This window comes from Lathamus discolor, chromosome 5 (assembly GCF_037157495.1).
Source record: "Lathamus discolor isolate bLatDis1 chromosome 5, bLatDis1.hap1, whole genome shotgun sequence".
Lineage (NCBI taxonomy): Eukaryota > Metazoa > Chordata > Aves > Psittaciformes > Psittacidae > Lathamus > Lathamus discolor.
This window is the reverse complement of record NC_088888.1, coordinates 65674347-65687320: the sequence shown is the minus strand read 5'-3', so window position 1 is coordinate 65687320 and position 12974 is coordinate 65674347. Positions and strand designations below refer to the sequence as shown.

At 43.6% G+C, this 12974-nt stretch overlaps 1 pseudogene; it reads left to right on the top strand.

Moving 5' to 3' along the window:
* The first annotated feature begins 2029 nt into the window (after positions 1-2029).
* LOC136015952 (basic proline-rich protein-like) overlaps positions 2030-12974 on the top strand; it is a 54240-nt pseudogene continuing 43295 nt past the window's right edge.

Below are 12974 nucleotides of genomic sequence, written 5' to 3'. Positions count from 1 at the left end.
ATTTTCATGCCTATATAAAAAGCTTTACCGAAACCGTCCTTTCCCCCCTTGTTCCCTTTGGCATTTCCCAAGGGTACAACTGTTCACCTTTCCAGTTCTGCCCAGTTTTGCCATGACATATATTTAATTTTGGGAAAAATCACTTTCATTGTAGGTTAATGTGTTTAGTTCATCACCAGCCAAGTAAATTGCACACCACTGAGGAAACTAACTGAATTTGCCCCCCAAACAGGTGTACGTATTGCTTCAGGTAAAACAGCAGTACCAGTAGGTCTGAGCCACTCAGCCAGACCCTTTTCGTCTTTTGTCTTCCCCTGCCTTGCCCACATCCTTGTCCTCCTGCTGTAAAAACCCTCAGCGTTAATTTATGTCCATCAGTTTATGTTGAGTTTATCAATTACTGGCTGATTGCGACTATTTCATAATAGTGAAGTTTTTCCAGCATACAGACTTCTGACATTGCTTATCTCATGTTAGCATTTTTAGCAGACAATTATAGCCTCCCTACTCCATCAGTAGCAAGCAAAATCAGAAGAAACAACCCACTCTAAAAGCTCCTTACACCAGACAAATCATAGAACCAAAGAATAGTTTGGGTTGGAAGGAACCTTAAAGATCATCTAATTCTAACCCTGGGCAGGGGCACCTTCCATTAAACCAGGTTGCTTCAAGCCCCATCCAGCTTGGCCTTAAACACTTCCAGGGATGAAGCATTCACAACTTCTTTGGGCAACCTTTTCCCGTGCCTCACCACCCTCGCAGTAAATGCGTGCTTGTTAGCTGCAATTTAGGACCGGCGGCATCCGTCAGCGAAGCACAGTAAGCCTCCATCGGAAAGCTGGGGAAGACGTCGGGGTCATTTAAGAGAAGAGTCCTAAAAGCACGGCGGGACGCGCGGGACCGCCACGTCCCGACAGGGGCCGGTCACGATACGACCTGAGGCGACCCTGTCAGCCGCCCGCCCGAGCCGGGCCCTCCCCGCTGGAGCGGCTCTGCCGCCCCTCGGCACCGCTCCTTCGGCCCTGGCCGGCGGGACGGTCACCGCCGCTTTAGTCCCGGAGAGAGGGATAAGCACGTAATTAATTAATGTCCGGGCACCGGCACAAAAAGTAGCGCTGCAAGGTTTGGGGTGTGCCGTCTGCGCAGGAGCCCCCTCGGCCCCACGGGAGGGGTAAGGCCGGCCGGGGCAGGGCTGGCGGGACCCGTGGAGGATGTACGTGGCCCCCAGCGCTGCCCCTACGCGGTGCGGGAGGGCACGAAGCCTTTGCCCGCGACTTGCACAAGTGTCCGGGGCGCGGGGAATACCTGAGGGTTAGTAGAAAACAACAACAAGATAATGGTCCCTAATGCGCACCCTGGGCACGGAGCACACGCGGGCCTCTCCCTTCCTGTGCGACCGGCGGGGAGCCTGCCGCGCCGCGGCTCTCTCCGCGGGGAGGGACCGACGCGGCCGGCGGTGGGCAGGGAGGGAGGGAGGGAATCACCTTATTAAACGCATACACCGAGGCGGGCGGCTGCCACCGCCGCCCCGTCCATGCCCGCGGAGAGCCCGAAACCGCCGGGAGCGCCGCGCTCCCCCCGCTGCAGCTCCTGCCCCGGCTGCCGGCAGGAGGACGCCGCCGCCGCGCACAGCCCCGCCGCCCACCGCGATCGCCGCATGGCTCGACGCGGCCGCTTCCAGCGCCTCTTCGGCCGCAGCGAGTCGGAGGACTCGGAGCCCGAGGGGGCGGCCACCCCCCCCCGCCGCCGCCCCTCCACCTCTGCCGCGCCCAAGCGGCGCCCCGCGTTCCCCCACTGGCGCCCGAAGAGGAAGGAGCAGCACCCCCGGGGGGGCGGCGGTGCTGCTCCCGCATGGACCCCGCCGCCCGCCTCATCCCTCGGTTCCCCGGCCCCGCGGTAAGCGCAGACCCCGCGGGGGGCGGGATAGCGGGCGGTCGGGGGAGCGCGGGGACCGGCGGGCAGGGCACGGCTGGAGGCCAGGGTATTTTTCGCTCCCGAGGAGGGAAGCGGATGTCCCGTAGCCGCCTTCATGTCCAGCGTTTGCCCCAGCCTTCTGGCAGCGCGGCGCCTGAGCGGTGTTGACAAACAGCAGCGCCTGTGTGAATAAGTAACAGTCACCCTGTGCCCCAAGCAGAGGGAGGCTTCTTGGCCCAAAACAGCCTCCTAAAGTGTGCCTGGCGTGTGTGAATACATTTACTTCTCCTGAAGAGCGGTGGGCTTATTCTGTGCTCACTTTCTGTGGATGCGGTAAAGGAGGAAGAGCAGAGAGAAGGGCCTGACACCGCTTATCTGCAGCACTCCCCAAAGCTGTTGCTCCCCAGTGTGGTTTGAAGTCTCCCGTGGGTAGTGACCATCTGGTGCACCCTGTCTTATAAGTTCTTGAGGACGCGGGCATTCCTCAGGGCTGTTTTCAGCCTGTGGCCGTGGCATGGGGAAGCTCCGTGGGACTGTGGGGTTGCCGAGCAGTAGAGCCCTCTGACATGGAGGTGGTTCACAGCAGGGTATGGTGAGCTTGGGGTTATGTCAGGAATCAGGCTGGTTAATACTACTCAAATTTGAACAGCAAGACCCAGGCAATGGGAAGATGTCAGTGCTATGTGGATTTTCTGGGTCGTTTTTTTTTTTTTTAAAAAGCTATGTTATTGGTCTCTCAGGTATTTGGTTCAGACTGACAAATCTGTGAGTTGCAGGTGGTGGTTCTGTGTGCTTATATTAGTTACACAGAAAATGCTAGTACTTGCCTAAAAATAGACATTATGTAGATGTGTGGACTTGACTAAAATATAGTCTAATGGTGTTTGTATTTGGTATTGAAGTGTATTACTGAAAACTTAAATCACCAACATCTTTTATAAAAGAAAATGAAAAAGAAGTTATGTTTACATATTTATAGGAAAAAGAAGACAAAGTATGCTTTTCAGATCTATTAAACCAGGAAACGGTGCATTTCACAATGCTCTTGAGTACCCAAGCTGAGGGTGATGCTGCACGTGGACCTCTACCAGGCACAGACCCCTCTTCTGCCTTCCAAAAGCCAGATAAAACAGAAGGGGATCATACTGTAACTCAGGTTGGAAGGGAACACCAAGCATGGTCAGCCCTGAGTTCAGGCTCTGGTTTCTCAGGACTGTGTCCAGTTCAGTTGAGTTTTGAAATCTTCCAAGAACAGAGTGCACACCAGCTCTAGGCAAGCTGCATCACTGCCTAAGTACAAGAAAGTTTCTCCTGCTACAAGGCTGGAAAACCTCTTCTTTCAATGTATGGCCTCTGATGCTCCTGCCATGTACTATTGAAGAGCCTCTTGGCTCTTCTTGGTGATACTCTGTCATGGACAGAGTGGGAGATCAGACAAAGTTGTCATAGAGGCCTTCCAGTTGAGTCATGAGGTCAAAGAAAGGAGCCCCTTGCTCCCTATAGTCCTTCTCAGAGGGGAGCTTAGGTGCAGCTGCATTTAGACTTAGTTGCAGACTTGGTCAACGGTTTATGTCTAAAGGGTTATACCACTTTGTCCCACAGGATTAAAGATGGCAAACCATACATAAATATAAACTGAAAGTTTTATTATAAGTGATAGTGATAATGACAATAATGATTGATAATCATCATAATATGACTAGGCTAAAGAACTTTAATCAGAATATCTACTACATAGTATAAATGCTTATAACTATTATTTACTATAATTCAAAGCTAGCTTAATAATTAATAAGTAAAGATTGATGTTACTCACCCATGCCGATGACTGTGGGCGACTCTCTTTTGCTCAGCCTCAAGGAGTAACCTTAAGGGACATCCCCACTCAAGGGATGAATTTTTACACACTCCTAGGAATAGCACGCTAGAATTCCTGCCTTTGGAAGGTATAACTAAGCTTGTATGGTATAAAGTGATTGAGTGTCAGTCATTTGTTATCAGGCTAGATTTAGTAGCTCAGCAAAACGTGAAAGGTTACAATAACTCATCCAGAGATAAACTATGTTTTGCTAGATAGGCCATGTCACCATTCACTGGTTCCTCTGTCAGGAAACATATGGTTTCACATCTTTGTTAGGTTTAATTTGATGAAGTTGTTGAGTCAGGCTGGTCCCAGTCTTGGCAGACCTCAACGGTAAAACCAGCATGACCCCCTTCTGTCACTGATTTTAATGTGTAGGGTGGAATTTGAGCTGTTTGACCCCCACTTAGAGCTTCCTGCTACACCTTTGCATGAATATTGGCAGACAGATGATAGGTCCTTTCCAAGGTCACCTCTCCCTCTGAAATGGACAAATCCCACTTCTGCAGCCTCTCTTCTCAGGGCAAGAGCAACAGCCCCTGGGCATCTAGGGCCATATGCTCAACTTGCCCCAATTTACCAACATCTGTTTTATGTTGAGGGGGCCCAAAACTGAACAGAATGTGTAGATGTGGACAGATGAATGGTGAGAAAAGTGGGATAACTCTTCAACCTAGGTGTAAGTTCCTTTTTCTTCCAGATACCTTGCTAGGTCTGCACTGCCAAACCAAAACAGCAGTGCTGTATGGGATTTGGGCTTCAGTTCTTACACCTGAAAAAAATGGAGGATGTTTTTACTGCACAAATTTGTTGTCGAGTTGTGTGCCTAAAACACAAGTGAAGTCTAACAATTGCAAGGCCTCTGAAATGATAGGGTTGAATCTTTGTTACAAAATGCTGTTTATATTTTTTTAATTAGGGAATCAGTCCTACTTTTGATAACAATTTGGGCTTGTGCTTCAGCACGTGGAAATACACATGTATGTCACTGTCATTAACTGTAGTTGGTCATCTTTAGAGAACACAAACTTTTCTTATTTGTATAGCTTTCTACCACTCTCATTAAAAATATAAAAAAGGAATAAACAAAGCCTTTAATACACAGCCAAAGCCACTAAATGTATTTTTTTAATAGGTTGAAGATTATGGTAGCATCTCTCAAAAGACATGGTTTAAAGCATTTTACTTTTATTACATGAATGATATGTTATAAGCCATGGTTGTATGAATGCTGTATAGGCCAAATAAAAGTATACTTTTAACAGTGATTATTTTGAAAACTTAGGATGCATAATAAATGGCCATGGCTTCTGCTATGAAAGAGTCATGGTTTGTCACATACTAGCATGAGAGCTGGCAGTTTGAAGAAACTTAGTTATGTGAAACTGTAAGAGGGTAGATTTAGATTATATATTAGGAAGAAGTTCTTCCCTGTGAGGGTGGTGAGGCACTGGCACAGGCTGCTCAGAGAAGCTGTGGCTGCCCCATTCCTGGCAGTGTTCAAGGCCAGGTTGGATGGGGCTTTGAGCAACCTGGTCTAGTGGAAGGTGTCCCTGCCCATGGCAGGGGTTTGGAACTGGATGAGCTTTAAGATCCCTTCCAACCCAAACCATTCTGCGATCCTATGATACTCCAGTTAAAAAATTGTCTGATGAGCTGTTTTGCTCTTCTTGTGTTATTTTTTCCAGTAGCCAGTACCTTTCCTTGCTGTTAGTTACTTACCTTGAAGAGCTGTAGCCAATAAAAAAACCCAAACCAAACAACAAAAAAAGCAGCCCAGTTCCTTTAGACTTGGGGCTGCAAGTGTGCATTCTCCTGCCTCAGTGAAGCTTGTGTTGTACTGCCTCTGTTCATGGGTGTCTGGGGTTAAATCAGAGAAGCCAGAGGAACTCCTCTGGTCTCTTTTTCCAGAAAAAGCTTGTAGAATCTCTTTCCCAGAGATAACAGCTACAAATTGGAGCCTCTACAGCTACAAATTGGAGAAGATGCAGTGAAAGAGAACAATAAAAAAGCATGATAGCTGTCACCATGCCGTAAAAAACTGCACCATAGTAAGGAACCAAGTTTTACTTGATCTCTTGAAGTCAAGTCCCTACAGAGTTGTCATGTCTTGAACACTAAATGATCTCCACCCAAGGGCTACTTCAAAAATGAAGCTGATGACTTGAATTTGAACTTGGAAGCAGGAAGTTGACTACAGGAGGACAAAGAAAATTGTATATCTTTGGGGTGTGATTGTTTATCAGTCTTTCTCACAATCTGTGCTACTTCATGAATTTTGAGCTTTTCGTATTTCATGGTCAAGACAGACAAGTTACTTCAGTCCAGTTATGAGTTGGCTATCACATAAATGTCAGTAGCTAGATTCTCCCCCAAGGTGAGTCACTGTAATCACCATGAAGAAAGAGGACATTTTTGCTGCTCATTACTTCTTCAAGAAACACTGTTATTTTGGTGTTGGTATTGAGGAAGCTAAGGCTCTTACCATCAGCAACACCCCTTGTTTTTACTAGTCTCCTCTCCCCTGATTAAATTCAACTCAGCTTATCTTCATCAACATACTAAATATGTGAAGGCAAAGAAACCTATGGGATTGCTATTCTACAACGATTTGGCAGGGGAAAAAATTAATTAGGGTTCAGTAATAGCATAAAATAGCAAAGGGAAACAGCATTAGGCAACATCCAAGGAGAGTTAGACTGTGAAATAATTATACCTTACCTTGGAGAGGAACACACACATTCGGGAGATATGTTGAATGTAAAGATACGTATTGTGTGTGGAGAAAGTGGCAGTGAGACCAAGATTTTATATCTCTTCCCTACTTTAATATTCTTTGAGTTACTCTTCTTTGACTTCTGTATTAGAAGAGGTGAAGGAATTGTGCTTCGCAGCCAGAATATATCATCACATTTCGTAGAAAGATGAAGAACAAATGTCTCACCCTGTGAAAAACACAGAACATTAGTAGCTTGACTGATTGACAGGAACAAAATGTTGAAGAGTCACACAGTCAGCTGTTTTAAATAGTAAAATATGAACTTTCCATTCCATGTCCTTTATGTGTGTAACTACACTTGTGTGTTTTCTGGTTCAAAGAAGAAATGGAACCATTCATGTGTGTTCTTTGCAAGATGAAATGTGGATGTCTACAAGTGGTCCTGGTTGCACTTACTTTGTGGGAGCTAGATGTGGAAAAGGGTAATTACATTTGCAGTATAATTATTAGTACTCCGGATGTAAGTGTAATGCCTTAGGAATAAAGATTTCTTACTTTAATCTTGTTTTATAGAGGACAAAAGTTCTCTAAAACCACTGTCATGATCAAATAATTAATTGCAGAATGTGTTTTGCTCAATTTTATCTATACTATGACTTCATGAGGAAAACAATGCTTATTGAAAAAAAAAACCAACAACATGTTTAGAAAGATACTAAGATAAGAGGGATGTCATGCTAAAACACTCACTTACTTTGCATTTTTAAGAGGTAAAAAATGCTGTCCTGTGGAAACCTACGTCATGACATCTGTGCCATGAAAACAGTAGTCTGTCTCTTCTGCAGGAGTTGAACATCAGCTGCTGGTTGTGTGTCACTGATTTTGCAGGTTTGGTGGCTGTGAAAACATCAGTGTGAAGAATGCTCACCTTCTCATTTTGTCCTTTGAAAAGTGAAATGACAGCCTAAAAAATTGGAACCAGTAAGACTGCTAGTGCCTCCTTCAGACTGCTTGGATGTCAGTGGAAGGGTAGATCCTCGCAGGGAAGAGTGGGATCTCATTCCTGACTCCTGTAGTGCAGAAGAATTGCTGGTTTTGTTTATTCATGTTTTTTCTCTTAAATTAGGAAGAACTATCTTAAAAAATAGAGTGGACTCATGCCATTCACAGTCAAGGAATTTTTCCTTATTTTTTCGGGGACTGCATCTACCTTTGTTGCGTATTCATTTTGGAGAGGTAGTATACTGTCCTGTATTTGGGTGAATCTGACCCATAGTAGTGCTGAGTACCATTGAGGTGATAAGATTTCTGTACTGAATAGTTAAATGTCTATTAAAACAAGGACTGTTGTGAAAAAGGAGGCTCTAGCCTACTCAAACTTGGTGCCAGTCTTGACACCTTTGGTTTTAGTGTGTCAAATCCGCACTTTGAAATGGTGACAAATGAGAATATAAAAGTGTTCTGAGGCGTTATTATAAAACACTACCTTGGAAACCACCTAGAAACATGAAGAAACAAAAAGTTCATATTGAATGCAGGTACATATAGTTGGCACTTAATAATGTATGAAGTGCTAAAACTAATATTAAATATTGAATGCATACCAATTCATTGAGTGCCATTTGTCTAAACGTGAAAACAGTTTTCACTGCCTACTCTTTCTTAACACTGCTATCTTGCCTCTTGTTTTATCTGTGTCATGTTCCTTTGTTCTTACAACTCTCTGTCCTCTCTTTCCCTCCCTTTTCATCCTCTAGAGATTTGCATCAAGCAGTTCAGCCTTTATTTTCTAGTGGGCTCCTGCTTGCATGAAAAATACAAGAGTGGTGCTTTGTTGTACCTGCGATGGCCTCAGGGCATAGGCAGGACAACATTTGTAGATAGAAATTAATATCTGTTATTGAAACAGTAAATATAATTACTTTGACTTACTTCATATACAAGATGGGATCCATATCCTCTAATTTCAGGTATCTACATCTGAACTAGTTATTCCCTTTATAATCAAGGAGGGCAAATAGGCACGTCTGGCATGCAATTCGTCTCAGCCTAAGGTTAGTGTCTAAAACAGGCTAAATGAATTGCATCTTAGAAGTGCCAGTTTTGCCTCATTGACTTTAAAAGCTGCCTGAAGGTGACGCCTCCAACATCTGAATTTGGGTAGCTGAACTCTGTCAGTGTTACCTGGTACGGGGGGTCCACAGTCTGATACTTCCATGCATGCTACAGTGCAAAGTCACACAGTCATGAGCTTCAAAAACTATGTTCTGATTTTCTGTGTGTGACTTCAAGGCACCTCCTTTGTTCACAGGCAGTCTGGTTTTAAAAAATCATTTTCTGCAGGATTTCTGTGTTGTTTAATTGATTGTGGTTAAGGGTTTTCAAGTTTCTTTAGGGAACTGGGGTTGATCCCTCCTTCAGCCATGTTTCCTCGGGTAAGCTGGGCAAGTCATGTAAGACAAACCTTTCACAGATGATCACAGAGAGAGAGCAGGGGAAGCAGGAGAAAAGAGAGTGGAGACTACTTGACCTAGGGTCTTATTTGCAAAATTTTAGCTGAAATGGCAATGCTTAGGAAAGTTAAAGGCTGCTGAAAATAGACTCTTAAAACGGAAAAGATGGGGAACTGTTAATACTAGACAGTCCTTCCTTTAGCACCTTGCGTTTTTTAATAGAATAAAAGCATGATGACCTGTTCTATGCAAGGAAGCTCCTGTACAAGAGGAAAAAATCCCTTCTTCAGCTTTCAAAACAGACAGGAAAAAGTCATCAAAGGTTTGCATGCATGTAATGTATCTGATAATAGCACGTCTTTGTATATACTATTCTATTATTTATTTCTTAAACCTAGTGAACTTTCTCTTGTACAGTTTACCTACTCATGCATGTTTGTTCATGTGGCCACATACTTTGAACTAATACAACCTATCATCAAATATTTCATAACTTGGCGCTTATGAGAAGAAGGGAAAGATTGGCAAAGACAAGGTCCCTTCCAACCCAAACCATTCTATGACTGATCAATGTAATAGATTAATCGTTTCCTTTGGTGCCCTTAGCCAAAAAAAAAAAAAAAAAAAAAGAGAGAAGAGATAAAAGGCACAGTATTCATTTAAAGAAAGTAAATTATCATATTCCACGTTATCATCAGTATCCTTCACAGAATCACAGAATCCCAAGGGTTGGAAGGGACCTAAAAAGATCATCTAGTCCAACCCCCCTGCAAGAGCAGGGTAACCTACAGTACATCACACAGGAACTTGTCCAGGCGGGCCTTGAATATCTCCAGTCATTCCCAAGTGTGTAAAAATACTGTCATTTTTTCAGTAGCCTCATTGTGGAACTGTACTTAGAAATTCTGAAATGAAAATGAAAGAATATTTGTTGGGTAAAATAGTACTTTTTGCTTTATTTGTCTATAATTTACAGTTATAAAGTCAACCGAGTCATATTTTAAAAGAATGCCACAACCTACAAAAATCTGTAAAACTGACATGTTTGAATTCCCCAAGTCCTGTGTTTCAGGTAGAGCCTGACACCAGAAGCACAACTACTATTTTGACAAAAAGCCCTTTGGTTTTCCTCAGTAAGGATTATTACTGATTACACTGCTCCTTCTACTGTTAGAGTCACTCCATCAGTACTCTAAGAACTGCAGGCCCCAGTGCATCCTTTAACCAACTCTTTAATAGTTGCTATTTTATCTTCATAAGCTACTGTTATATTGTCTGTAGAGTATTTTGAACTGTTGCTGGTGCCACAGCTGTCATGCTGCTGTTGAGGCAAGGCTACATGTCAGGAATGCTGTCTGATGCCATTCAAATCAGTGAGGATCAGTGCCCAAGCTTACAGAGTTTGATCAGGCTATAAACAGCTGAGCAGAAAGCATTTAAGTTGCATGGCCTAGTGGAAACAATCTTTTTCCATTTGTCTCTCCTTCTGTGGCCAGGAGCAGGTGCCACCACACAGTCTCGCAGGGCTCGTGTAGAGTCACGGATGACTTCTAGTCAATGCAAAGAAAGTGGGAGAGAACTTCTGGCTGATGGCCCTTCTCTGTACTCATGCCATTTTGTACACTTTTCTTGTACTGGAGATGTACAGGTAGCCTTCATCGTCACAAGGGCACACTGCTGATAATGTCTGATAATAGAATAATGTGAAACCTATGGACTTGCAGAGACTTGCCACTGAGAAGTACAAGGTAATTCCAGGTGTCATTTTGAATTTGTGCATTTTTGGGGGGTTCGTCTATAGTTTCTTGTTCTTTGACTTCAAGAAGTTTTTACTGATGTGTTTGGTTTGGCTTCCATAATACTAATTCCTTGAAACCACCAGCTGGGATTTCATGGTGGACATTCCACAACCGCCAGGGCTGTACCTTGTGATTAGCAGTGCTGACATGTTTTCCTACCCTTGGCTGGGAATCCTGTGCCATTCATTTATGAATCATTTAGTGAGTAACTGGTAATTCTTGTGACAGAATGTATATTTAGAATTTTGGAACAGTATAAGCACGTTTGGCATAAAACCAAACCATAGGATTACTAGTAAGAGTCTGTAACATTGTAGTGCCATCTCTGTCTTCAGGGAGAGTGGTTTGATGATTCACCCATGATAACCAATTTGCAGATAAAGTACAAATAATTTACACTCCCTGGTGCCAGGAGGACACTGGTAGATACACGCTGAAACTTGTTCCCTGTTGAAGCATCTTTGTGTGCTCCCTTAGCTATGTGCCAGAGCTGAAGCAGCAGGGGAGAAAATAGGAATGGAAATAGAACTTAAATTCTTTCTATTTGAAGAATATTTGTGTACTTGGTGAAGAGGAAGAAATTGTTGAGGTTTTTTCTAAATATGTTTGAGGGTAGCACTGTAGATAATTTGTTGGAAGGAAGCTGTGAATGCTCCCTCCCCGGCAGTGTTCAAGGCCAGGTTGGGCAGAGCCCTGGGTGACATGGTTTAGTGTGAGGTGTTCCTGCCCATGGCAGGGGGGTTGGAACTAGATGATCTTGAGGTCCTTTCCAACCCTAACTGTTCTATGATTCTAATTTAGTGAAACTGCTGAAATGGCAGCCCTCACGTTACTTTTGGTGTTAGCTCTGTATTCTTAGCAGTGCAGATTAGGTAGCAAGAAGAGGTATAGGTTTATGAATGTCTAGTGTTCCTTGGTTAGAAGTTGTCTAGGAGCAAAGTACCTTCTGTATGGAAGTAACATAGATGGGCTACTGTAGCTAGCATAGAGATAGGTAGCTTGTGCTCTCAGATCCCATAGAGAGGCAGATAGATTGATTGGGCTGATTGACTGTTTTTCCTACAGCACCGAGAATAAACTCAGATATTCAGCCTGAAAGGACAGACGTGCAGACACAGCACCTGACTGACCTAGTGGTGTGGCTTGCAAAGTAAAACTGATTTTTATGTGGCTGATTTAAACTTGGATGCATTAAACATATGTCAGCCTCACCTCACCGTGTAGACATATTCTGAGTTAACCTCGTTGGATTCTTCTGATTTGAGTCTGGATTCCTTAACTTATTCAATGGGAGGCAACCTTGTCTGCCTTCAGTTTAGGCAATAAGAAATCTTTTCCTCACACCTTCTGTGTTGTTACTGAGTAATCTCTCCCAGGCTGGGGTTGTGTGTTTATCAAATGTCTAGTATAATGGAGTCTGATTTTGACTATGGCTTCTATATGCAAATAACAGCACAAAGGACAAAAAAAAACAAAACAATGTTGGCACCTTTCAAAAGCTCTGAATGAATACGTGTCATTTGCAATTTCAGAGTGGAACTCATCAGGCTTTATAGTCCTAGTGTAATTTAAAGGGTGTGTATGACATGAAGAACTAAAAGAGTCTGGGAGGCCTATAAACATTCCACAGGGATGTATTTTAAATACAACATAGGTGACAGTCCTGCAGGTGATAAGCCTATTCATGTGAAATTGGCTGCCTGATTCCTGTGTAGCAGCTTGATAAATGTTCCTGTCACGTTTATCAGAAATGGAGCATAGCCAGGGCTTCAGGAAGGCTCTTCTATATTTGGGATGAAACCACGGATGTTTTCAGGAAAGTGGTCAACCTTAAAGTTCTAACAAATCTAAATTCTGGAGGTTTCTGCCCTCTCCGTTGATTGAGTAGAAATCCAAAGGCAGCCAGAGTTGTACTGTTACTTATGGGAGTCTGTCTCATTGTTAGCACTATCTCAGGCTATATACTTGTGGCTTGAAGCAACTGATAATTGAACTAATCAGTTCTTTAATAAGATCTAGATGATATCTTCCTTGCTTGGGACAAATAGAAATATTTACTGCATATGGTCTTTCAGGTAAGGTAGAGCTAATAGTTGTAACAAAGGAATTTTAGTGCTTTACATGAAATAAATTTATGAGGAAGCTGAATTCTGTGGGAGAGTTATGTTTTCATTACAATTCACCAGGAAAGTTAAAAAATGGGTAGAGATACAACAGTACTCTCCACT